This window comes from Bos grunniens, chromosome 17 (assembly GCF_055505025.1).
Source record: "Bos grunniens cultivar Pamir isolate PY7600 chromosome 17, Bosgru_T2T1.0, whole genome shotgun sequence".
Lineage (NCBI taxonomy): Eukaryota > Metazoa > Chordata > Mammalia > Artiodactyla > Bovidae > Bos > Bos grunniens.
In genome coordinates, this window is record NC_141181.1 from 4,741,254 (window position 1) to 4,767,938 (window position 26,685).

The 26,685-nt window shown below is 47.5% G+C and overlaps 1 long non-coding RNA gene across 1 annotated transcript; it reads left to right on the forward strand.

Annotated features, from left to right (window-relative positions):
- Positions 1–11,157: 11,157 nt before the first annotated feature.
- LOC147354949 (uncharacterized) lies at positions 11,158–24,303 on the forward strand. The gene is made up of 3 exons (XR_015143913.1): positions 11,158–12,981; positions 23,298–23,389; positions 23,473–24,303. It is a non-coding gene; the product is annotated as an uncharacterized LOC147354949 (long non-coding RNA).
- Positions 24,304–26,685: the final 2,382 nt, after the last annotated feature.

The following is a 26,685-nucleotide window of genomic DNA, read 5'->3' on the forward strand; positions in this document are numbered from 1 at the left end:
CATCACATCTGACTCCAACACTCACCAAATGCCCTAAACCCACATGAAAACACAGGAAAAGAGAGCTTTTGGTTTAAAACCTTAACAAATCTGAACATTTTCTTGCAACTCTTCACCTCCTCTGCAAAGGTGCCCCCAGGCCCCATGCCACGATCATGTCCACATCCTCTGGGGAACCAGTGTCCATCGCCCGCCCTGTGACCCTGTCAGTTCTGGGCTGTAACCATGTTTATTCTCCTGACTCTGTATTTCACCCTTGGATCCTCAGGGTTCAGCTTTCACTGCACCTACTGCACACAGCAAGCGCCCAACAAATGTTTGTTCAGTGAGGAAGTTTCTGCTTCTGAAATTCCGCCAGAGCCTCTAAGACCAAAGAAGAGAGGAATTCAGATTCCCTGACAAACCCTTGACGCCCAGAGAGCCCAGCATCTAAGACGGCAGGAGCCTGTGTATCTGTGTTAAACATTGAATTTACCCAAGCCCACGTCATGCCATGGCAATGAGAACAACTCTTCTATATAATGTGCTAACAGAAACACACACTTGCCTTATTCACCATCAGATAGCAGCATGAGTCACTTCCTTGGGAGTGGGAGTTCAAACCAAGTATCTTGATGTGGAAGGTTCCAGTTCTCTGGGCTTGTCTGTTCATTCTTTCCTTGACCCTAAAAGCATTTCTTGGATGCTGACTGCACCAGGAGCATAATCCCAGTCCTCAAGGAATGTATGGCCTAGGGCTCGAGATTTCCCTTACATCTTCATAAAGAAATGCCAGATTCACTTGCTATTTGGCCATAAGGAAATGCAATGAATCTTGGGTCAAAATGTCATGCTTTTTCAATCACTTCATCTGTAAACTTGACACAAAGTCAAAGCTTGGTGAGGCAGGGGCCACTTAAGATTTGTGCTATTTCTTCTTTATTAGAATGTGAGATGGGCTTCCCAGGAGGCGCAGTGGTAAAGAATCTGCCTGGCAATGCAGGAGACACAAGAGGCACAGGTTTGATCCCTGGGTCAGGAAGAACCCATGGAGTAGGAACTGGCAACCCACTCCAGTATTCTTGAAAAATTCCATGGACAGAGGAGCCTGGTGGGCTGTGTCCATGGGGTCACAAAGAGTCAGAGACAACCGGACGTGCCTACACACACGCTCACATAGACTGCGAGATGTAATAGTGCCCATGCTGCTGCCAAGTCGCTTCAGTCGTGTCTGACTCTGTGAGACCCCACAGACAGCAGCCCACCAGGCTCCCCCGTCCCTGGGATTCTCCAAGCAAGAACACTGGAGTGGGTTGCCATTTCCTTCTCCAATGCATGAAAGTGAAAAGTGAAAGTGAAGTCGATCAGTTGTGTCCGACTCTTCTCGACCCAATGGACTGCAGCCTACCAGGCTCCTCCGTCCATGGGATATTCCAGGCAAGAGTACTGGAGTGGGGTGCCATTGCCTTCTCCGAGGCTGTAAATTCTGACACTTGAACTACTTTAACTTGGAAAAACCAAGTCAGGGAAGAAAAGTCCCTGCTCTTCTCCTTTCTCTTGCCCATGTTTCCAAGTTGAACTTGGAAAACCAAGGAGAAATAGAGAAAAATTTCTTTTGTAATTATCACAAGATTAGCATACTGTGGAATTTTAGATTACAAACTAGAAAAGGATATTTGTCCAGAATGATGCTTTATAAAACCCAATATGTCTCAAAGTACAAAATACCCTTCAGCTGTACCTTGTGTTACTGAGCCCATCTGTACAATGTCACCTCTGAGACCCTCCCCCGCTTTTGCTGGCCATGTGCTGACAGAACATGGAAGGTGAGGGTTTCTTGGCATTTAGCCATTCCATATGGTGGCCTGAGGACATTTATTAGAAGTTTCCATCTCCATTCTATTTTCATTCCCACATCTGGCTCAGGAGAATGCAGCTCATGTAGTCCATACAGTATGAGCCACAAAGGAAAGAAACTCGATTTGAGATAGAAATTTCCCAAATAGAGTACAATATTTAAAATACCCATCTATTTAAAGTCTAAAGACTTACATTTTAGCTGTAGGAATTAGATTGATATGGAATTTTAAGTCAACAGAATCTGGAGAGCAGTTTTGACAGCATGGCAGTGTGAGACGAGATGCCCTCTCCCCAATAGTGTGCTGGAAAATGTTGAACAACCAGCTCTTCCAAAAATGCTGTGTGTGTATATAAGCTTATTACACATTTTCTTGATTTAAGGGATATATGCCTGGGTGCTAAGTCCTTTCAGTCATGTCCTATGGGCTGTAGGACCTATTTGCAACCCTATGGGCTGTATCCTGCCAGGCTCCTCTGTCCATGGGGTTCTCCAGGCGAGAATACGGGAGTGGGTGGCCATACCCTCCTCTGGGGGGGTCTTCCCAAATCAGGGATGGAACCTGAGTCTCTTATGTCTCCTGCATTGGCAGGTGGGTTCTTTACCATTAGCATCACCAGGGAAACCCCTTCGAGGATGTATATAACATAAAATTTACAAATAACAGTTAAATATATAACACTCTTTGTGGTAGGTTTCATATCACCTCCTGACTCTCCCAGAACTCGCTTGTTGAGTTTTGCGGTCCAATCTCTGTTTGCCGTCCAACCATGATTTGACACATGGAGTTGCATTTTAATCTGCTAACTCATTTCCTGATAGATCTATTGTTATAACATTTGGTACGTGACTCACTGTTGAACTATTTCTCTTGCTTATGCAGATTATGCTGATCAAAGTGAAACCTCTTTCAGGCTCAGCGCTAGATTTGACATATTTTTAAGTTTAATCTGCATTACTAACATTTTCTCATCACCTTCTTGGTTCTAGGGTTTCCCTGGTAGCTCAGATAGTAAAGAGTCTGCCTGCAATGCCGGAGAATCGGCTTCCATCCCCAAGTCAGGAAGATGCCCTGGAGAAGGGAATGGCAACCCGCTCTAGTATTCTTGCCTGGAGAATTCCATGGACAGACCATGTGGTTGCAAAGAGTTGGACACAACTGAGCAACTAGCACTCTTAGCTCTAGACCAGGGATTGACAGACGGTGGCCAATGGGCCAAATCTGGCTTGAAGCCTGTTTTGTAAAGAAAGTTTTACTGGAAAACAGCCACACGCATTTGTTTCCATGGTAGCTGTGGCTGCTTTTGCACTGCAAGAACAGAGGTGAATAGTTACAACAGAAACCGTGTGGACCACAAAGCTGAAAATATTTACTGTCTGGCCCTTTAGGGAACAAGTCTGTCAACCTTTGAACTAGATGGCTAACAAATGATACATCAAGCCCTGATTTGTGGTATTTGCAGGTTTGTATGATGTAATAGGTACTCCCACTGCAGCCAGTTTCAAGCCACCACCGTGACGTCACTGAATGCAGAACTGGGAAGAACTGCTAAGATGTTCATCACACAGAAATCCGACACAGATGCAGCAGATGAAAACGACAGCAAGAGCATAGAGAACAGTGAAAGTGTAGTCCAGTCATTTGCAAGTGACAAGTTTTGAGTTTTTATCGCCTGTGTTTCATTATAATGTATTTAATTGTGGGTTTCTATAATTTAGTTTTTAGTAATGGCTGTGTTTAGCAACTGGCTCATACAATTCCTAAAAATTTAGTCACTGGTTCTTATGAACTGATACAGGCCAACACTGGTACACTTCTGTCCCCCACTAAAACTAGAACTCATGGAAATGCTAGCTAAACTGTAACATATCAACTATAACAGGTGCTAGAAATAAGAAGGGAACTTGGAGCTGGACCTGGATTGGTGAGTGAGCTAGAACTAGGAGAGTGGGCCAAAGGGCCAAGGGATGTCAAACCCTCAGGTTGGAGGGCTTGATACTCAAACAGGGATAAGAGCCACGTGTGGGTATGCACAAGATTACTGAGACCCAGCATTAAACGGGGGCCCTGGAGGGCAGCCTCAATATAGAGATTAGAAAAACAACCCAGCAGCCCTGGTAATGGCAAGGAACCATATCTGCCTGGGCAGATTTTTTTAACTTCGATTTTATTGGAATATATTGGTTTACAATGTTGTGTTAGTTCCAGGTGTTCAGCAAAATGTTTCAGTTATATACATACACATGTTCATTCTTTTTCAGGTTCTTTACTCATACAGGTTATCACGGGGCTTCCTTGGTGGCTCATTGGTAAAGAATCCTCCTGCAATGCAGGAGACTCGAAATAGACGTGGGTCCGATCCCTGGGTCAGGAAGATCCTCTGGAGAAGGAAATGGCAACCCACTCCAGTATTCTTGCCTGGGAAATCCCATGGACAGGGGAGCCTGGCTGACTACAGTCCATGGGGTCACAAAAGAGTCAGACATGACTAAAGAACAACAACATAAGTTATCTCAGACTACTGAGGAGAGTTCCCTGTTCTGTAAGTCGACCTTTATTGTTTGTCTGCTGCAGCTGCTGCTAAGTTGATTCAGTCGTGTCCAACTCTGTGTGACCCCATAGACGGAAGCCCACCAGGCTCCCCCGCCCCTGGGATTCTCCAGGCAAGAACACTGGAGTGGGTTGCCATTTCCTTCTCCAATGCATGAAAGTGAAAAGTGAAAGTGAAGTTGCTCAGTCGTGTCCGACTCTTAGAGACCCAATGGACTGCAGCCCACCAGGCCCCTCCGTCCATGGGATTTTCCAGGCAAGAGTACTGGAGTGGGGTGCCATTGCCTTCTCCGATTGGTTGTCTATCTTATATTTAGTAGTGTGTGTATGTACGTTCATCCCAAATTTCCCCTTTGGTAACCTTAAGCTTGTTTTTGGTATCTGTAAGTCTATTTCTGTTTTGTAAATAAGTTCATTTGTATCATTTTTTTTAGGTTAGATTCCAATATGAGTGATGTGTGATATTTGTCTTTCCCTGTCTAACTTTATTTAGTATGATAATCTCTAGGTCCATCCATGTTACTAGAAATGGCATTATCTCATTCTTTTTATTCCATTGTATACATGCACCCCCATTATCTTTACCCATTCCTCTGTTGATGGACACCAAGGCTGCTTCCATGTCTTGACTATTATAAGTAGTGTTGCAGTGAACATAAGGGTGCTTACATCTTTTTGGATTATGTTTTTCTCCAGATATAAAGGGAGATTTTTTAAAAGTCTCTTATAAGAAATCAGGCTTCCCTGGTGGCTCAGAGGTTAAAGCATCTGCCTCCAATGTGGGAGACCCAGGTTCGATCCCTGGGTCGGAAAGATCCCCTGGAGAAGGAAATGGCAACCCATTCCAGTATTCTTGCCTGGAGAATCCCATGGACGGAGGAGCCTGGTAGGCTACAGTCCACGGGGTCGCAAAGAGTCAGACACAACTGAGCGACTTCACTTTCACTTATGAGAAATCAAAATCCCAAGCTTGTGTCCAGTGTAGATGTGAACCCAGTTTCACACTATCCGCAGGATGAGGGGATTTTAAGTTAAAAATTACTACAAAAATCATTCCTCGACCAACAGGATGCTAGGGCCCAGACAGAGGCTCACATTTGCCTCTGACAGATTTCAAGTTCTAAGTCACAGATTGAGAAAATGATGCAACCAATGAAGCTTGAATCCAGAAAAACAAAGCATTCTACAATTCAGTAAGAAATAGACAAGCAATTCAATGGAAAAATGAGCAAAGGGTGTAGAATGAACAATTTGCAGAAGAGGAAGTATTTATGGTCATTGGGGGAGAAGCTCTACCTCATCAGTAATGAAAAAAAACCCATAAATTAACATAAGAAGGCCCTAGCACTTCATACCCTATTGAATTTTCAAACATGTTAAAGATGTTAAAACCAAATGTTGGCAGGGGTGTGGGGAGGTCAGAAACCTCAGCCTGCACTGGTGAGAGTGTCAAAGACACCACTTGAGACATGAGCAGCTTGTTCTCATTGAAACAGCAGGAACGGAAAATGGAAAACCTCAATCCGTAGGGGTTGCTGGGTAAACTGTGGCAGTGTGCATACACTGGAATGCTATCTATCAGATGCAATGAACAAAACAGACATATTAATGTAGATATATTTGGAAGTACTAATGTGAAACCAAAAAAGGGTTCAAGAGGCTTTTGTACCTAAAAAGGAACAGATAGGACTTTCCCGGAATTCCAGCGGTTAAAACTTGGAGCTTCTACTACATGGGGCTCAGATTTAATCTTTGCAGGGAAATAAAATTCCACATGCCACGTGGTGTGGCCAAAATAATTTAAATAAAGCTTGGAAAGAAAAAAGGACTAGAAACACCAAATAGTGTGGTATATAAATAAATATACCAAACAACAAAAAATATATATCAAAATCATAAAACCATAGGTGAAGGACACATACTAGTTTCAGAGTCGTAACTTCTGGGGAGGAAGGAAGGAAAGGAGATAAATGGGAGGCGGTGAGGACTCTAGTTGTGTTTATCAAAATTTCTTTCCTTCCAAAAATGTGTGACGGAAATATTGCAAAATGTTAAAATGTGTGCAGTACTAATGTTTGGCATGTGGGTATCTGTTAAATTATTTTCTGTGACTTTTTGTGTGTGTGTCTGAAAACTTTTTTGAACAGTGTCTAGGAAGCATGCATGGCTAAATCCACCCACTTGATAAATTGTAAGAAATTGAAATAGAGGACTCTCCATCTCCATCTATCTGGCTCCCTTATTTTAGAAGACAGAAAAAACAATGAAGCTAATGCAGTTTTGACATGAAGAATTATCTGACAATGTTCTGGCACAGATTTTGCCCATTATAGCTGAGGACCGGATACTCGTGAAATAAATGGGAAATGCCCTCAGCGAGGGCTCCTTTGTTGTGCATCATTTTATCGTCAGTTAACCCGGAAGTGTATCGGCCCAGGCCTGAGACTTCCGGTCCTGTCCCACTGCTAGTCCGGGCGTGGCTTTCACAGGAGAGCGCACAACTGTCCTCTGAGACCTTACTAAAAATGCAGTTTCCTTGGCTCTGCTGCCAAAGACCCTCGTGGGTTGGGTGGGGGATGGGTGGGCATGGGGATGGGTTATTTCTACCGGCCACGATGTTGCTGGGGCTGTGGCCTACAGGACAACATCTTCAGCCTTTTGGCCACATTTGCTAACTACCTGCCTGCTTTCCTCTTCTTTGGGGAAAAAAACAAAAAAAACAAAAAACACGTATTAAAAGGAGGCCTGGCTTACTGCTGGTGAACATGAGACCTTAGAAACCAGGGCAAGGCTCATCATCCGGCCTGGTGGAAAAAAAAATACGGAATAGTTGCCAAAATGAAAGTAGATTATACACCTAGTTAGAAATGGAAGCGGCAAGTTTCCACTGTAAGTGCCAGGGTGGCGGTCATGTGGTAAGATAACGCTTGAAAGACGGGAGTCTGGTCCCCGCCCCCTCTTCTTGATGGCCGGAGGGAGAACGCAGGAAGAACCTGGCTGAGAAAGCTCCTGCTGATTTCTTCTCAGCGGGGTACTGCCTTCTTATCCCTTATTCAGGTTTGCAAAGTGCTCTCAGCCTCTCTGATAAAAAAGGGACAGAATATTGGCACCATGTTCATTATTATTACATCGTAGGAGAGGCCCAGCATGCCTGTGAAGATGGCCACTGACACCCCAAAGGCAGAACTTGGCAGCAGGATGGATGGACAGAGAGGACGGATGGGTGGCCAGAACCCCAAAATGACGTAAACTAAGCCTTACGTGACACATTCTCCATCCTCCGAGTCACGCTCCCTCTCCAAAGACTCAGATGGGGGCTGTAACCAGCCGCTGTGGCCGGTGGCATCGGGCACCTTGGAGGTTGTTGAGTTTTGGGGGAGGCTGCTGAAATGACTCGTATGGGAAACCCACCAACTGGGAAGCCAGGGTACAGGCAGCGACCCACGCTGAGCCAGGCAGATCCATCTACCCGGGCTTGGACACTTGAGTTAGTGAAGCAAAGAATCAGGGGTGAGTGGCCTGCTTTTCGGGTAATGACCGTGATGGTAGCAGCACTGTGGCCATGTCCAGAGGGTGCTTGGGCAGCATGGTCCCAGCCAGGTGCTAGGGCATGATGCTGACCGAGCTCTGCTGTGGGCCGCCGTGTTCCCACAGTTTCCGTTCCTCTCCGTGGCTCTCCGTGAGTCACTCAGGGTCCTTTCAGTTCTTTTTTTTTTTTTTCCCTATTTGAGTCAGCCAATTTGGTGTCCATCTTTCACATCTAAGAGCCCTAGTGAATTCAACCAATACTTCAGAGACAGGAAGAGTTCCAGGTAAAGAAAAAGTGAAAAAAGGGAAAGTGTTAGTCATCAGTGTGTCTGACTCTTTATGACCCCGTGGATTGTAGTCCTCCAGGCTCCACTGTCCATGGAATTCTCCAAGCAAGGATACTGGAGTGGGTAACCCAGCCAAGGAATTCAGGTCTCCTGCATTGCAGGCAGATTCTTCACCATCTGAGCCACCAGGGAAGCCCCCAGGTAAAGGAAACTGCTGCTGCTGCTGCTGCTAAGTCGCTTCAGTCGTGTCCAACTCTGTGCGACCCATAGATGGCAGCCCACCAGGCTCCCCTGTCCCTGGGATTCTCCAGGCAAGAACACTGGAGTGGGTTGCCATTTCATTCTCCAATGCATGAAAGTGAAAAGTGAAAGTGAAGTTGCTCAGTCGTGTCCGACTCTTAGTGACCCCATGGACTGCAGCCTACCAGGCTCCTCCGCCCATGGGATTTTCCAGGCAAGAGTACTGGAGTGGGCTGCCATTGCCTTCTCCAAAGGAAACTACCTATTTAAAAAACAATCACCATAACTCACCCCAGAGATGATAAAGTCAGGTGCTTCAAAGCCTCATTTGTTATTCATAATGAATACATGCCAAAGATCTCTACACATTTACGAAGTGCTGTAAAGACTTTGACTCAGTATTTCCTATTCTCGGATCTAATCTCCAGAAACATTCCCACAAGGATGATGCTAGTTGTTGGGCCTGAGCTACACTAGCATGATGGTGGCACCATTATCTGGAGCCTGATGGAGGAGTTAGGTTGGATAGATGGGTGGGAATTGAGGATATCATTTAGGAAATGTCAAGTTTGAGATGCCCCTGAAGTATCTGAAGGAGGTACTAAACTGGTATTTGGCTGAGTGTAAGGGTCTGGACGTTAGGTGTATTCAAACAAGGGAATAAATTTGGACATTATCAGTAAATGGCTGGGGTTTCAAGCTATGGATGAAAATATCTAGAAAAAGAAACAGATAGACATGAACGAGAAGGTATATGTAGAGGTCAGGGAGAGAGTGACCAGGAGAAGGAGACTGATGAGAAGTGTCTGGTGGGATAGGAGCAAGCACTGAAGGCTACTGGATCAGGCCAACAAGAGATGGGGGGGGGCTTCCCAGGTGGTGTGAGTGGTAAAGAACCCGCCTGCCAATGCAGGAGACCTAAGAGATGCGGGTTTGATCCCTGGGTAAAGAAGACCACTTGGAGAAGGGGATGGCGACCCACTCCAGTATTCTTGCCTGGAGAATCCCACGGAAAGAGGAGCCTGGTGTCCCTGGGGTCACAAAGAGTTGGACACGACTGAAGTGACTAAGCAAACAATAAGAGATGAGAGTGATTCAAGGAAAGGAAGCGGGCAGCTGTGTTTGTACCTCCCAGGATTGGTTACATTAGATGAAGTTGCATTTGACAACATGGAAATCACTGATGACCTGATGAGAGGCGTTTCAAGGGAGTGATAGAGCCAGAATCCAGACTGAAGAGGACTGAAGACCTACCTACTCAATGGTCATGATGAAGCAGAGGTAACAGTATGTTGTAGACAACTTGGTGGAGGTTTGCTATGAAGGGGAGCAGAGAAAGGGGGGAAAGCTGAGGGCTTGTGGAGTCAAGGAGAGTCCACATCTGCATGTTAGTGAGAACGAGCTAGTAGGGAAGAGATCGATGGAACAAGAGAGAGAGCGGGAACGCAGGAAGGATGACCCCCTTCATCCAGCAAGCATTCGGTGTTGCTGCATGCTGGGCACTGTTCTGGGCACAGGCCACAGAGCACTGGACTCTGAGTTTCCATTCTGAGGTGAGTTTAGGCGAAGGCATGGCCTTTGACAGGTGGGAGACAGGTGTAGTTGTCGGTGCGTTTACAGAGCTGGGGATGGGAGGAGAACTGGGCTCTATCTGACAGCTAAGGATAAAGCAGGTCATGAGCTGACATTGAAGGTGGGGCAGGAGGTCTTATGGGAGCCGTGGAGAGAGAGGAGAAGTGTGCTCCCAGCCCCTGGGGAAAGTGGACTCTACAAAAACCGACGGGGCAGCCAAGTCATGCCCACGCGAAGTGTGGGGTCATGAATTTACAGTGAAAACAGTCAGCTTGGTGGATTGTGTGATTGCTTTTCCTGTCAGGGTCAGTTGCTCAAGAGCAAGCAGGCTGTTGTTCAGTTACTCAGTCGAGTCTGACTCTGCGACCCCATGGACTGCAGCACACCAGGCTTCCCTGTCCTTCACCATCTCCTGGAGTTTGCTCAAACTCATGTCCATTGAGTTGGTGATGCCATCCACCTGTCTTATTCTCTGTCTTCCCCTTCTCCTCCTGCCCCCAATCCTTCCCAGCATCAGGGTCTTTTCTAGTGAAAAGGCAGGCAGGTTAAATCAGTCAGGGTTGGGCTTTTGCCACAAGAGAATGGCTTAGAGAAGAGATGAGCACAGGAGTGGAGGAGGTCTCCTGGCAAGAGGCCAGACTGATGGAGCCTGCCATCTGAGCAGGTAAGGAGGACACTGATGAAGGAGGCAGAGGATAAGACAAAGGTAGGGAATGTGGGGTCCTCAGTGAGAACAAGCTCTTGGGGTGGGGTCCTCAGGCAGGTAGGAGAGCTGGGCAGATAGGAGTTGGGGGCTGGGGAGGAGGGTGCTTGAGACTGATGTCTTAGAGGTGGTGGCATGCTCCTTGTGACAGGTCTATGGGGTGGCCATGACACTGGAGGGGTTGAGTGGGGACAGGATGAGGTTAAATGGTAACCCTCAGAAGACACTTCCCAGATGGTGCTGGTGGTAAAGTACCTGCCTGCCAGTGCAGAAGACATAAGAGATTCGAGTTCAATCCCTGGGTGGGGAAGATTCCCTGGAGGAGGGCATGGCAACCCACTCCAGCATTCTCGCCTGGAGAATTCCATGAACAGAGGAGCTTCGTGGGCTACAGTCCATGAGGTCACAAAGAGTCGGACATGACTGAGCAACTAACACTCAGAAGATATGTTCATGCCCTGGAAACTGACTGTGACCTAATTTTGAAAGAGTCTCTGCAGATGGAACTTAGTTAAGGATCCTGAATTATCCTAGTGGGCCCTGAACCCATGACGTGTGCTGATACCAGAAAAAAAGAGGAGACGGATGTACAGGTGGAGCCGTGTGAAGAGACGGACGCATAGTTACAGCCACAGAACACAGGAGCCGCCGGAGCCTGGAAGGGGAAGGAAGGTCCTCCCTAGAGCCCTTGGGGAGACTGTGGCCCTGTCCATACCTTGATCTGGGACTCTGGTTTCTGGAACTGTGAGAGAATCAGTTTGTGTTTAACTCATTACACTCATTACAGGAAACTAACAGAGGACTTGGTCGCCGTGGTGCTGGTTGGCTCCTCAGCGTGGTTGTAAAAGTCGCTGAGGGTGATGACTGGGTAAAAGCTGAGGGGCAGTTACTGAGTCAGGGCTGGAGTTATTCATGAAGAGGGGGAATGTCAGAGGCCGGTAAAGACAGAGAGGAGGAGAGGCGGCCGTGATGCCCCAGCGTGGTGTTGCTGGTTAGTCACTCACTTGTGTGTAGCCTGCCAGGCTCCTCTGTCCATGAAACCCTCCAGGCAAGAATACTGGTGGGTAGCCATTCCCTTCTTCCGGGGATCTTCCCGACCCAGGGATCTAACCTGTGTCTCCTGCATTGGCAGCGGATGTTTTACTGTAGGGCCATTAGGGAAGCGACTGCATGACACACCTTGAAATAAATTGTGTTTTTTTAAAAAAAAGAGAGAGAGAAATAACTTGGAAATGACAGTGGGGAAGGGCTCCCCGGGAGGCGGTGTCCTGGGGGACAGCCTGGTCTCAGTCCACACAGAGATGGCGGGAACACGGAGAGGAGGGTGTTATAGGTGTGGAATCTGCCAGTCACAGCGAAGCTGGGATGTGGTGAGAGGGGGCAGTGGGTCCACTGAGGCGGCCATAGAGAGAGGAAGGGGCACAAGTCGGGGCCCACTGCCCAGAGGCCTGGACTTCTCCCAGGACCTGTGGCTGGGGGCCAGGGGCTTGTGCGTCTGAGTACCTCCCTCTGGGCCCTCTCGAGCATGGAGCTGCCTCCGTGGCTTCTCAGTCCATTCCTAAGGGCAAAGCTGAAGTGTTTGGGCTTGTTTGTCTAGATCAATGTCCAGATTATATGTCAAGATTTATATTGATGTATATCTGACAGTGAGAGGTCTGTTAAATAAATTATGGAAAGTTCTGTGGCCATTACAATGGAGTTGAAGAAAATAGAAGAAGATAGTTAAGTGCAAAAATTGGGTCACAAAACAAACAGTATGACCCCAGTTTGGCAAACAAACAAAAGTTTATCTGCAAGCGTATGTAGGCCTGGAAGGAGGCTCTCCACGGAAACAGTAACAGCAGTCTTCTGTGGATACGAGTGTGAGAGTCTTGATTCTCTCCCTACTTTGTTTTCCAAAACTCACAATGAATGTTTATCACTTTTGTGATCCGAGGGATAAAAGAATGAACATTTGTCCTAATAGCATGTTTAAAAAATTTTTTTTTGCTCTCTCTCTGTCTGACAGGAGCATTTTAGAAATTTTTCCAAAAAAAAAAAAGTGTTCCTAGTTCCTTTGGCTCACAGTGAATGTGAGGCTTCTTCTGGTTGCAGCTACCCCCTCCCGCCTTGTGCCCTTTCCACCGAGCCCGCCTCCCTTCCACACGAATCAGCGACTCCTTGAACTTGACCCTGAGCCAGCCCTCCAGCACGGGATCAGCGGGCCTGGAGTTGGGTTGGCCACGGTGTTCTGGATCTGTGGGCCCTTTCTGTGGTGCTCCAGGTGAGTGGCCTCTCGGACACGACCTGTTCCTATCTGGATGTAACACCCACCACCTGTGCAGTCAATGCTTTTTCCTCTAAGACTTGCCCTCTCTCAGCTGGTGGCTTTGAGGGAGGCAGGCCTCTCACCCTTCATACCCTTGATGGTAGCCCTGGCTGCTTCCAAGTTGGGGCAGTGACCATCCTGGGCTCCCCTCCAGCAGCTCCCCCTGTTCTGACCCTGGGCCTCAGAGGCCCTTTTTGGCACAGCTTCTGCCCTTGGGACTCAGCCAGTGTTAACTCTTCTTGGGTTTGGGCTTAGCCTCTGACTCATTCTGCTTCACCCGCCCCAACAAGATGCTCCCACCTCCCTTGGACCCCTCCGGAGGATCCCTCTTGCCTCCTCCCTGGTTGGGTCTTTGAAATCAAGGAGAGGAGGAAGGTCTGGACAGACCTCTTTCTTTGTGTTGCCATTAATTTGCATTTGGTTCAAACTGGCCCATCTGTTACGAATTTTTATTTAATTCTGTTTCAAGCCCTTTACAAATACGGCTGCATGTTGTCTCTGCCCCTTTAAATAACATTGATGGGCTTGGTGAATGAGCTCAGAACAGAGGTTCAGGGCTCCAGAAAATTCCCACAGGACACAGTAATGAACCCATATGATATCAGTGACTCAGGCCTCATTTTTCTACAAGTGGACAAGGTCAAGGTTAAAAACCTTGCTGAAATCCCCGCAGAAAAACCTCAGCACTTCCCTGGTCTGCAGGCCACAGTTCTTCCTTAGTCTCTACGCTGCTGAAGAATGTGGAGCCTCACCCTTCCAGTCTATAGAGTAAGGAGGTGGAAATTCTGGTCTCAGGCTTCAGGGAAAGCGCTCGTGGCTCGTGATTTACAAGTATCACCCGATGGTGGTGACTGACAGCTGAAACCTACCAAGACAAGGCTGACAGGCTGGCGTGACTTGTTTTTGGTGATCTGTGCCCCTCCCAACAATCACGAGTTCTAAATGCTCACAAAGCACCCACTGAATAATCTGTTCTAGGATGTTGCTAGGAATCTTTCTGTTTTAAATCATACTCAATGATCCATAGCTCATAAAAGAATCCTCTTCCCACTTTTGAAAGTTGAAGTAAACCTGCATACCCTGATGTGTCACTGACATGGGAGTGCTTTCCAGATAATGTACAGAACTCCAAAGAATCAGTAAGTAAAAGATAAAAACCCAACAGAAAAACTGGCCAAGGGCACAGAGGAACAATCGATAGAAGAGGAAACCTAAATACCAAAGATGCTCCACCTCACTTGCAAGCAGGTAAATGCAAATTAAAATCATGATGAGAAACCATTTCTCACGCATTATGTCGGGACACGGAGGCCAGGAACTTCTCACACTGCAGTGCGGTGGGGTTGGGTGGCTCTGCAGAGCAGTTGGCCACATCTAGGAAAGTTGGAGGGGTGCAGGCTCCCCGGCCCCCCCACCTTCCACCCAGCAAGACGGAGCCTTGGTGTAGACCCCAGGTCAGTTCTTGCTCACACGCCCGAGGAGACATGGACCCAAATGTTCACAGCAGCATTGTTTACTAGGAGAAAAAGTTCAAACAACTTAAATGTCCATCAATAAACTAGACTTTAAAATCGTGGTATATTGATACAGTGGAATTCTACACTGCAGTGAAAATGAATGAGCACGTGAGGGTGTCCAAGGAAGGCATCTAAGCCCTGGGAATGGTCTGCGTACCTTTTCCAAGCTAAGTGGTGGCTGGCTGTCGTTGCTGCTTAGTCACTAAGTTGTGTCTGAGTCTTTTGAGACCCCGTGGACTGTGCCCACCAGGCTTCTCTGTCCATGGGATTTCCCAGGCAAGGATACTGGAGTACATTGGCATTTTCTTCTGCAGGGGATCTTCCCAACCCAGGGGTTGATTGACAGGCAGATTCTTTACCACTGAACCCCCATGGGAGCCCAGTACAATCACTTTGTAAAAAATACCTTCAGCTGTACCTTTAAGATTTGTGGGGAAAAAAAAAAAAAAGTGTACCAAATATGAATGAACATGGACGACACGTATCTGTGTAGACTGATCTGAAAAACAGTGCGAGAGAAACAGGTATCACTGCAGGCCGTATATAGGATCTAAAACCTGCGGACCAATGGGGTAAGTTGTTTATGGATACACACAGAGCTGGTGAAAGCGTACAAAGACACAAACGCACGTCGGGGAGCAGAGGCTCAGGGGACAGGCTCAGAGGGACACATGCAACAACGCATCTGTAAACATTTGTCTCTTAGGTTTGGTGATGGGCACACAGGTATGTTACTGTTACCTATATTTAATAACATTAATTATATTATTATTATTTATATTTTTGTATCGGAGAAGGCAATGGCACCCCACTCCAGTACTCTTGCCTGGAAAATCCCATGGATGGAAGGGCCTGGTGGGCTACAGTCCATGGGGTCGCACAAAGTCGGACACGACTGAGCGACTTCGCTTTCACTTTTCACTTGCATGCATTGGAGAAGGAAATGGCAACCCACTCCAGTGGTCTTGCCTGGAGAATCCCAGGGACAGGGGAGCCTGGTGGGCTGTCGTCTATGGGGTCACACAGAGTTGGACACGACTGAAATGACTTAGCAGCAGCAGCAGCGTACTTTTGTGTAAGTAAAATATTTTGTTTAAAACTTTGTACTAAAAGTTAGGACACATATGTCTGTCTCCAGTTTTCTGGCTCCCTCCCTTTCTCCAGGATTCTCACAGGTGACCTCAAAAGCTGAGAGTCCTGTCTGCACGTTTTTCTCCTGCTGACGGGAGTCAGTGCTGAGAACTTTGGAACCAGCCCGCCTGGGCTCAAATCCCAGCTCTGCCATTTGCTGGCTGAGGGACCTTGAGCGAGTGATTTAACCTCTCTGAGCCTCAGTTTACTCATCTGTAAAATGGGGATTGTAACAGCACCCATCTAACAGGGTTACTGGTAGAGTAACTGAGCTAAAACGTTGAGAATTGGGCCTGACGATGGTCTGTGCTGTATATGCTAGTTCTGCTGCACTCACCAGGCCAGAGGGCTGCTAACCTCCACTCTCATTGTGCTGGCCCACCATTTCCAGCCCCCGTCTTCGTGGAAGGCACTATAATAAAATAAGCAGGGAGTTCTCACATTCTGACTGCTTTCTTCAGTCTCTCTCGGGTGAAGGCTGGTCCCTCCCCCTCTCACTTTCTTGGTCTGCCCTTCCCGCTAAACCCCATTGCTTTCCCCTTAGCCATCTTCTCAAGCGTGAGGACTAGGCCTGCCTCCCCGACCCGCTGCTTCAGTGACCATTATTTATTATGTTGGGTCCAGTCGACATGGGGTGTAAAATATTTGAAACAGTTGCCTATGCTTATAAACAGGAGTGCTCCCATTAACGTCTGGACCCCTAACTTCTGTTGAAAACTGGGGTGATCTAGCCACACTGGGCTTTCTCACGTCCCCGCGTGGTGACCACCGGTCTGGGCAGAGGGCCAGCCCAGCGAGCTGCACAGCCCTCTGATTGCCTTCCCCAGTGCCATCCACAGAGGACAGGGGTGCCCCGGGCAGGGGGCACGAGGGGCCCTGAGCTGCACCCTGGGTCTGCCCAGCAGGCTGTGGCCCTGAAGCGGGAGTGCCTTCTCCAGAAGATGGGTCCCCTGTTCCTAAATGGCAGAGGTGTCACAGGGGCTTGAGAGCTCCTTGCTCAGGGAGGGGCAAGACAGAACTCCCCGCTCTGTGCCCCGGCTTGTTCTGGCCTGTTGAGTTGGAACGCGCCCCTGAGGCTAGCAATCCCAAGCCCTCCTTATGGGACCATTCTCTTCTGAGTTCCTGTGCTCGTCTTTAACATTTGAGTCCCCAGGAAAGTGTATCTACCCTTTGCTGTCCTGTTAGAAAGCACTCAGAGGTGACTTCTTTATGGAGAAAACGTTTCACTGACGTTAAAGCATTCCCTGGAAGCGCGGATTCTCTGTGACGAGTATAGGGTGGCACCCATGCCTCACTTCTGCGTCCAGCACCTGGGTAGCTGCTACTAATCAATCTTCGATCGGCCACCCTGGTGCCTGGAGGAGGGGCGGGCTGTGGGTGCTGGGGGACGGGGGCGATGCAGAAGGGCGGGGCATCAGTGTCCCTTGTGAGGGTGGCAGGGCTGAAGGCCCCTGAGATATTCGCAGCTTCTGGAATTTCTCCAGAATGGCATATGTCTGACCCTCATCTATTTCTTTCTTTTTTTTTTTTGTTTGGTGATTTGCCAATAGTAAGACATAAGCTTAAGGGAATAAATACAGATTTGTGGGAGCTACAAGACAAAAGTTTAGCTTTAAGGCTGTCTACTCAGCAAGTGATTTTGGGGGGTGGGGAACCAGAGGGATGGAGTCTGCAGCTCTGACAGCTGACAAGGAGGGGAACCCCCCCAGATCCCAGGCCTCCTGACAGCAGGGGAAGTGAGCCTGGGTCACAGAGGAGGACCCTGGGGCAGAAACGGTAGGCCCGAGGGCTGCTAGAGACACCGGCTCTCTCTCCAACAATAGGTTCCTTCACACTTCTCTGCTTGGGAGTTTATTCCTGAGACGCTCTCTTTTTCCCTTGCTTTTTTTCAGAATCTCAGATCGCGAAATCTACCATTCTAAAGTCAGAAATCTTTAAGCAAAATATCAAGCAGACGCCCACTTGAGTGCTGCTCTGTTATTTATTCTAAGACCATGTCTGGGGTAGTAGGGCATCAAGGCAGCACCCCTGCCAGAGTCATCAACACTTTTCTCCTTTGGCCCAAATTAGATGCAGAGCAGAGCTCTCTCCACGGCCTCTGGGAGTCACCTTACCAGCCCTCACTGCTGAGGTGAAAACAGCTTTAAGTGGGACTCTGTAAATTGGAGGAGGAGGAGGAGATTGGGACATGACTTGCGAGCAGCTTGAAGTAGCAGACATCCTCAAGTCTTTTTTACTTTGAAGTTTCAGATTTAGGGTTTTTTGTACCTTTCTTTCAAAGAAAGAGCTGCAAACCCAGTTATCAGATTTCTGCTCAGGACAGAGTCCACACTAATGGTTGTGGAGGGGCGTGGAGGGGGTGGAGAAGGGTGTGGAGAGGGCTGGAGAGGGGTGTGGAGAGGGGTGTGGAGAGGGGTGTGGAGGGGCGGGGAGGGGTGCGGAGCAGCAGGCTGAGGGGAGCTGTTTAACTTCCACAGGACTGTTTGCCCTGCTGTGGGTAAAGCCCGCAGCACGTGTCACTGCCTGCTGTTTCAGGAAGACATTAAAGAGAAAAAGTGCTCTTTTTTCTTTTTTAAAAATTAGTCAGAATATCGGTAGAAGAAAAGTTGTTAATGTAGAAAGTAAAGGCAAAGCAAGGCTAATGATATTTATTCTCCTTAGTGAACAGACACAAAACTTGGACGAAAAGCAGTTGTGAACTCTTACAGCCCAGACCTTGTTTCACACGAGGCCGTTCTAGAGCAGAAAAGGAACACACTGAAGTTCTTTGTGTGCGGTGGATGGAGGTTTAGGTCCCCCAACAATCATGTTGAAGTGATACCCCTCGTGTGATGGTGTCAGGTGGTGGAGTCTTTGGGAGGAGATTGGGATTAGATGAGGTGGAGGGTGGAGCTCTCATAAATGGAGTCAGTGCCCTTATGAGAGTCAGGGAGAGCCTCCCAAATACAGAGTTGCTCCCACAGACCTGTACTGATTCCCATAGAGTTACAGCTTCCTTCTCTGCTTTCCAGCATGTGAGGATACAACGAGAAGTAAGCATAACTCAACCCGTTCTGATTAACGTAGACAATTATACAGTTGCCCCTCAGTATCCACAGATGGATCTCCGTGGATACCAAAGCACGTGGGTGCTGGAGTTTGCTATGTAAAATGGCTGGAGCCCATGCAGCCATCCTGAAGCAATGAGGTGGAAGCTTCTGGTCGAGGGTGGTGGAGGAGCAATAAAGAAGTCTGGATCCCTGAAGCCTTCTCTAGGCATAGACTGCCTACCTTTAGTCTTCCTTAGCTGAGACAACTGCTATTAAGGATTTTAGCCTAAACTGATAGACCCTTCTTTCCACAATTGTAATCAGTTTTGTTTGCATCTGAATCATCACAGAGTCTTTTTCGACAAGACATTCTTTGCCTCCAAATGCACCTAAGTCAATCAACTTTGCTTTTCCCACTAAGAGAAAGCAAAGACGATGTATGTCAGGGGAATGTTCCGGTTCTGCCTTAAATTAGAACAGAACTGAAGTATTATACAAAAGCTGTTTTAGACACCTTGGAAGCCACGCCTGTGGTCTCTCTATCACCCACTGGGTGGCTCACTTGAACCGCCTTGTCGTGCTGTTCGCTTTCCAAAGAGGGAAAGGCTGAAATCTGAGCACATTCAACGGCTGCTCCGAGGTGGTTGGCAATCACGTGTCCGCTGATCTTGTGTCCCAGCATCCTGCATTCCCAGCTACATGGTAACTGGAAGGGGACCTCATCTAAGGCATATTTTGCATGTGCCGGAACCCTTACAGTGGACATGGCATCTGTACTGTCTGCCTTGAACACAAATTTCTACTTGATGTCAGAGGGATGACGCGGGCATCTGAGGTCATCTTCTTGGCAACACCAAGTCCCAGGAAAACTTGCTGGAGCAGCCCTAAGGGGCCAGCTGTCCCCAGATCTCAGCTCTGAAATCTTGTGGATGCCTCTGCCCAGGTGCTGTTTAGTGGGGCACCAATGCAGGATGTTGGCAAAGCGGATCCTGGCTATTTTCATCAGATGATATAACATTCTCCTGTTGACTGATACGGAACAGCCAAAATGAAAACACGTTCCGCAAACCGACTCAGCAGGCTCGTCAGGTTTGTCAGTGACTGGCTCTGTGCCAGCCTCCTAAGTTCACGCCTGTGTGTGGAGAGGGGACGCGGCCTCCGCTGGTGGAGAAGAACTTCCCTGGAACGAGTTTTACCGCTCACACTGTCTTGGGAGCTTCCTCCAAGTGTCCTGAGACATCTCAAGTGGACTAGCCCCATTTGGGAGGCCTTCCCCCAACTGTAAGTTGTGAGACAGTTCAGACGAGCTGACCTCTGAAGTTGGAAGGTTTATTTCAGAAGCACTGATTTCATTTCTGTTCCAGTTATAAATAGGATTCCCTGGTGGCTCAAACAGTAAAGAATCTGCCAGCAGTAGGGAGACACAGGTTCGATCCCTGAGTCGGGAAGATCCCCTGGGGAAGGAAATAGCAACTCACTCCAGTACTCTTGCCTGGATAATTTCATGGACAGAGGAGCTTGGTTGGCTACAGTCCATGGGGTCGCAAAGAATCAGACATGACTGAACGACCAACAATTTCACTTTTCTTTCCAGCTATAAATAGTAAGACTAAAGCATATAGCTGAGGATTCAGACAAGACATGTCTTTCAAAAACCTAACAATGAAATAGCTTAATGCGATACTAAATTTCTTAGCAGGATGTATAAAAAATGTAAAATCATTGAAGAAAAGCTGTAAGTAAGTTATCATATAAATACTGTATGCATTTATTGAATTGTGTTTATGCCAGTAGATGGCTATTTTAATGCAATTCCAACACATTTTATGTAAGATAATCATCATAAAAGGCGACTGCAATATGGGGGCATTCAAAATGAGAAACTTTGCGTTTTTAAAGAATGAAGTTATTCTCCTTTAGGGGCCTTCAGAGAGAAAAGCAAATGTAGAAAAAAGGAGCCTCCGCTCGAATAGCCAGCTGCTGAGTTAGAATTTGCAAGTCAAAACTTACTTGCATCTAGTTCTCAGAATAGAGAAGAATGTCACGGAAGATTGCTTAGAGGAGAAATTTTAAAGTTCATTAGGAATTTCTTTGAGTAAACCAGGAGAAAGAAGGCAAAGTGAGGAAACAAAGTAAGCGGAACGTAAATGTGCCGAGAAGGTCCGTTCAGTTCAGTCGTTCAGTCGGGTCCGACTCTTTGCGACCCCATGAACCACAGCAGGCCTCCCTGTCCATCACCTACTCCCGGAGTCCACCCAAACCCTTGTCCATTGAGTCGGTGATGCCATCCAACCACCTCATCCTCTGTCGTCCCCTTCTCCTCCTGCCCTCAATCTTTCCCAGCATCACGGTCTTTGCAAATGAGTCAGCTCTTCGCATCAGGTGGCCAAAGTATTGGAGTTTCAGCTTCAGCATCAGTCCTTCCAATGAACACCCAGGACTGATCTCCTTTAGGATGGACTGGTTGGATCTCCTTGCAGTCCAAGGGCCTCTCAAGAGTCTCCTCCAGCACGAGTTGACCCTGGGAAATGTCTGCTTGCGTTTCTCAGCACCCCTCAGCCTCCGTACCACAGCTGTTTCTGCATGCAGAGACATGCACGGGTGCGTGTCTCACCGGAACTCTGATGCCTTCCCGTTGCCCATTCCTCCTCAGAGCCCTCCTGCTCTGGGCCTGCCTTTTCTCTGAGCCTCCCCTCTCGGGCTTCCTACATGCTCTTGGTCTCAGTCTCTCAGAATCTACCCTTAACCCCAAATCTTGCTGTTTGTTATGCCTTTGAACAAGCTCTCCTCCTGCCAGCTGCGCCTCCCTCCCTCTGCTCCCGCATCTACTAATCTCTTGGCCTCACGCTCGGTTTCGAGGAGTCAACAAGACGCCTCCCTCACTTCTAAGCGTCCTCCCCTGGGTGCCCTCCATGCCCCGGGTGCGTCTCCTTCAGGGTGTTTATCTTGCTGTGTGATTAATGGGGGCTTCTGTCTCATAGGTGCCCGTTACAGATACAGACTGTGAAATCCCGGTAGGCAGGACTGTGCATCACTCACTGCATCTGGCACAGTGCCTGGCAGAAACTGTCTACCTGATAAATAATCATCGATTAAGTGAGTGGATCCATGAACCAACAAGCCAGATCTGGTGTCTATTGCAAACCAAGACACTCTGATACCCTCTGCTTTTCCTTCTCGGAGAGTCTCCCATCTCACCCTCCATTCCCACCTTGCCCTCCCTGACTCTCCACAGGCACCAGCATTGTGAACAGGCCCCTGAGAACACACCGAAGGCAGGGAAAGGGGCGGAACATTCTAGGAAGGTGCACTGGTCTGTTTCACCATCCATTGCCAGTTAAGTTCTATCTCTGATCACATCAAGTATGAGTGTGAGCAACAACAAGATTTGGAGCAGAAAGTGGAATAGACTGGGAAAGATGAGGGAGGAAAAAAACCTGTTTTGGGTTAGTACATACAGTAGACATAGAGTCCCCATCAGACGAGGTTATAAAGAACCTCTTCAAATTGAAAGATGTACTGCTGAATATGGGCTTCCCGGGTGGTGCTCGTAGCAAAGCACTGAGAGACACATGTCCGACCCCTGGGTCGGGAAGATCTCCTGGAGGAGGGCATGGCAACCCACTCCAGTATTCTTGCCTGGAGGATCCCATGGACAGAAGAGCCTGGTGGGCTACAGTCCCACCAGGGGTGCAAAGGGCTGCAAAGAGTCGGACACGACTGAAGTGACTTAGTATGTACACACTGCTGAATATATTGTTGTTCAGTTGCTCAGTCGTGTCTGACTCATTGCGACCCCGTGGACTGCAGCACGCCAGGCTTCCCTGTCCATCACTGTCTCCCAGAATTTGCTCAAACTCATATTCATTGAGTTGGTGATGCCATCCAACCATCTCATCCTCTGTTGCCTGCTTCTCCTCCTGCCTTCAATCTTTCCCAGCATCAGGGTCTTTTCTAATGAGTTGGCTGTTCGCATCAGGGTCAAAGTATTGGAGCTTCAGCTTCAGCATCAGTCCTTCCAATGAATTTTCAGGGTTGATTTCCTTTAGGATTAACTTGTTTGATTTCTTTCCAGTCTAAGGGACTCTCAAGAGCACCACAGTTCAATAGCATCAATTCTTCGGTGCTCACCCACTTTATGGTTCAACTCTCACATCTGTACGTGACTACCGAAAAACCACAGCTTTGACTATACCGACCTCTGTCTGCAAAGTGATGTCTCTGCTTTTTACACGCTGACTAGGTTTATCAGAGCTTTTCATCCAAGGAGCCAGTGTCTTCTAATTTCATGGCTACAGTCACTGTCCACAGTAATTTTGGAGCCCAAGAAAATAAAGTCTGTCACTGTTTCCATTTTTTATCCTCATCGATTTGCCATGAAGTGATGGGACTGGATGCCATGATCTTTGTTTTTTGAATGTTGAGTTTTAAGCCAGCTTTTTCACTCTCCTCTTTCACTTTCATCAAGAGGCTCTTCAGTTCTTCTTCGCTTTCTGCCATTAGGGTGGTGTCATCTGAGTATATACATAATAGAAAAAAGTAAACTTCCTATGCACGTAGAAGCCATTGACTGTGTGTGTTTTTGCTCCCTCAGGCCCGTTGTCTGCGCTGCTTGCCTTGGGAGGCTGATGTATCCAGGCTGCACCCCGGGCCTCCCTGACGTGGATCAGACCCGCAGGAGACACCGTCAGTAGATCAGAGAGGAGTAGGAGAGGGGGGTTTCCTCTCTCCCTTCCATCCACCTGGCTCACTTGCCCTGTTTTCAACAGAACAGCCAGACCGGTCATGGAAAGGACGAAGGCTCCATACTTATTTCAAGAAGGTGGGACTGCAGCATCAAGTGAGCAAGCTTTGTAAATACCACCAGTACAGGAACGAGGAGCCCGAGGAATGGTGGCTGTGGTGGCCCCAGCTCTGGGTCCCGGAGACACAGCAAACTGAAACTTTCTCTGTGTTCCTACCTCTACCGTCGGAGACAAGAGGCACCCCTGCTCCCAAGTTTCCCAAGCCCTGTGCTCAGGCCCCTTTCCCTCACTCCCTAACCCACGTTTAACCCTTGGTGATGAATTCGAGCCTGGGAAGCAGCTGAAGGTCACTCCCTCTCTCCTTTGGCTCAGTGACCAAAGTCAAACGTTCTGTCTGAAAGTCAAATATCTGTGGCTGCTTTCTTCAGTGATCTTTAAGATTCCTCATCTTCCTTCTTTCAGGTCAAGTAAGTTTTATTGATCATAGGGGAAATTATAAACACGGACAAATCGCCGTAAGAGAGCATGCTCTGAAGACATCTCTCTCTGTGAGGTCGGGGCAGTGCTAAGCAGTTCCACATGCACTGGCTAAAGTCACCTTAAAACCTGTGAGGTAGGGAGCATTGCTTCCCTCATTTCACTGATAAGAAACCTGATTCCTGGAAAGTTACAAAACTAGCTCAAGGTTACACTGGCTCCTGTCTGCCAAAGCTAGATGCAGACACGGAGATTCCAGAACGCTTGTTCTTAACCACCCGACTCTACTACTGTGAGAGCTCTGACAACCCTGCATCCCCTTTAAGCCTGCGTATCCCCCACTGAGAGTAAAGACGCAAGATTAAGTCATTGAAAAAACTGTGTCGGGCTGCAAAATTTTCTCTGGAGCGGCTGCTTTGCCTCTATTAACCACCAGGTGGCGCAAAGCCAACAATAGGATCTGGTTGCCAGGACTCCAGGGCCAGGACCTACTTGCCCCCTGAACCATCTCTGACTGTGGCGTGGGAATGGAGTGGAAACTTGTTCCCAGGAGCAATCTGCAAATCCACACAACATCCACGTGGCAGAGCTAAGAGTTTAACCAGTTTGTCTGACTCCTCTGGGCACATTTCCATCAGTTGCTCTGCTGCTACTCTTAAGGGGACAGGCAAGAAGGAAGACTCCAGGGACATGAGCTTGAGCAAACTCCAAGATATAGTGAAGGACAGGGAAGCCTGGTGTGCCTCAGTCCATGCAGTCACAAAGAGTGGACACGACTTAGTGACTGAACAACAAAGAAGGAAGATCACTTAGCTCTTTTGAAGCACTTTGAGGTTTTGTGCAGATGGTATATTAGAATCAAACTTCCAAATGAATAAAGGTTAAGAAGTTGATGCATGCAATACTGAAGTGGATGTTCTCAATCAATGAAAGAGGCTTGCTGCTAATAAAAAGAAGAGAGATTTAAAAGTTCAGTCCCTCAGTCATGTCCGACTCTTTGCGACCCCATAGACTGCAGCATGCTAGGCTTCCTTGTCCATCACCAACTCATGGACTTGCTCAAACTCATGTCTGCCCAGTCAGTGATGCCATCCAATCATCTCATCCTCTGTCGTCACCTTCTCCTCCTGCCTTCAATCTTTCCTAGCCTCAGGGTCCTTTCTAATGAGTCAGTTCTTTGCATCAGGTGGCCAAAGTATTGGAGTTTCAGCTTCAGCATCAGTCCTTCCAATGAATACTCAGGACTGATTTCCCTTAGGATTGACTGGTTTGACCTCCTTGCAGTCCAAGGGACTCTCAAGAGTCTTCTCCAACACCACAGTTCAAAAGCATCAATTCTTCGGCGCTCAGCTTTCTTTATAGTCCAACTCTCACATCCATATCTGACTACTGGAAAAACCATAGCTTTGACTAGACAGACTTTGGTTGGCAAAGTAATGTCTCTGCTTTTCAATATGCTATCTAGATTGGTCATAGCGTTTCTTCCAAGGAGCAAATGTCTTTTAATTTCATGGCTGCAGTCACCATCTGCAGTGATTTTGGAGCCCCCAAAAAATAAAGTCTGACACTGTTTCCGCTGTTTCCCCATCTATTTGCCATGAAGTGATGCGACCAGATGCATGATCTTCGTTTTCTGAATGTTGAGTTTTAAGCCAACTTTTTCACTCTCCTCTTTCACTTTCATCAAGAGGCTCTTTAGTTGCTCTTCACTTTCTGCCATAAGGGTGATGTCATCTGCATATGTGAGGTTATTGATATTTCTCCTGGCAATCTTGATTCCAGCTTGTGCTTCTTCCAGTCCGGCATTTCACATGATGTACTCTTCATAGAAGTTAAATAAGCAGGGTGACAATATACAGCCTTGACGTACTTCTTTCCCGATTTGGAACCAGTCTGTTGTTCCATGTCCAGTTCTAACTGTTGCTTCTTGACCTGCATACAGATTTCTCAGGAGGCAGGTCAGGTGGTCTGATATTCCAATCTCGTTCAGAATTTTCCACAGTTTGTTGTGATCTACAAAATCAAAAGCCTTGGCGTAGTCAATAAAGCAGAAGTAGATGTTTCTCTGGAACTCTCTTGCTTTTTCTATGATCCAGCGGATGTTGGCAATTTGATCTTTGGTTTGATCTCTGCCTTTTCTAAATCCAGCTTGAACATCTGGAAGTTCATGGTTCACGTACTGTTGAAGCCTGGCTTGGAGAATTCTGAGCATTACTTTGCTAGCGTGTGAGATGAGTGCAGTTGTGCAGTAGTTTGAGCATTCTTTGCCATTGCCCTTCTTTGGGATTGGAATGAAAACTGACCTTTTCCAGTCCTGTGGCCACAGCGTCATATTTGAGGATTTGAAACAGCTCAATTGGAATTCCATCACCTCCACTAACTTTGTTTGTAGAGATGGTTCCTAAGGCCGGCTTGACTTTGCATTCCAGGATGTCTGGCTCTAGGTGAGTGGTCACACAATCATGGTTATCTGGCTCATTGGGATCTTTTTTGTACAGTTCTTCTGTGTATTTTTACCACCTCTTCTTAATATCTTCTGCTTGTTAGGTCCATACCATTTCTGTCCTTTATTGTGCCTATCTTTCCATAAAATGTTCCCTTGGTTTCTCCAATTTTCCTGAAGAGATCTTGCAGCTAATAGCATACTCCAATCCATTCTCAGAGATCCCTATGAGGCCCTCTCCAGCACCCCCATGTGTATGAGTGAATATAAAATGGACTGTACATGGTTGCCAAAGATGGAGACATGGTTTGTGGTAG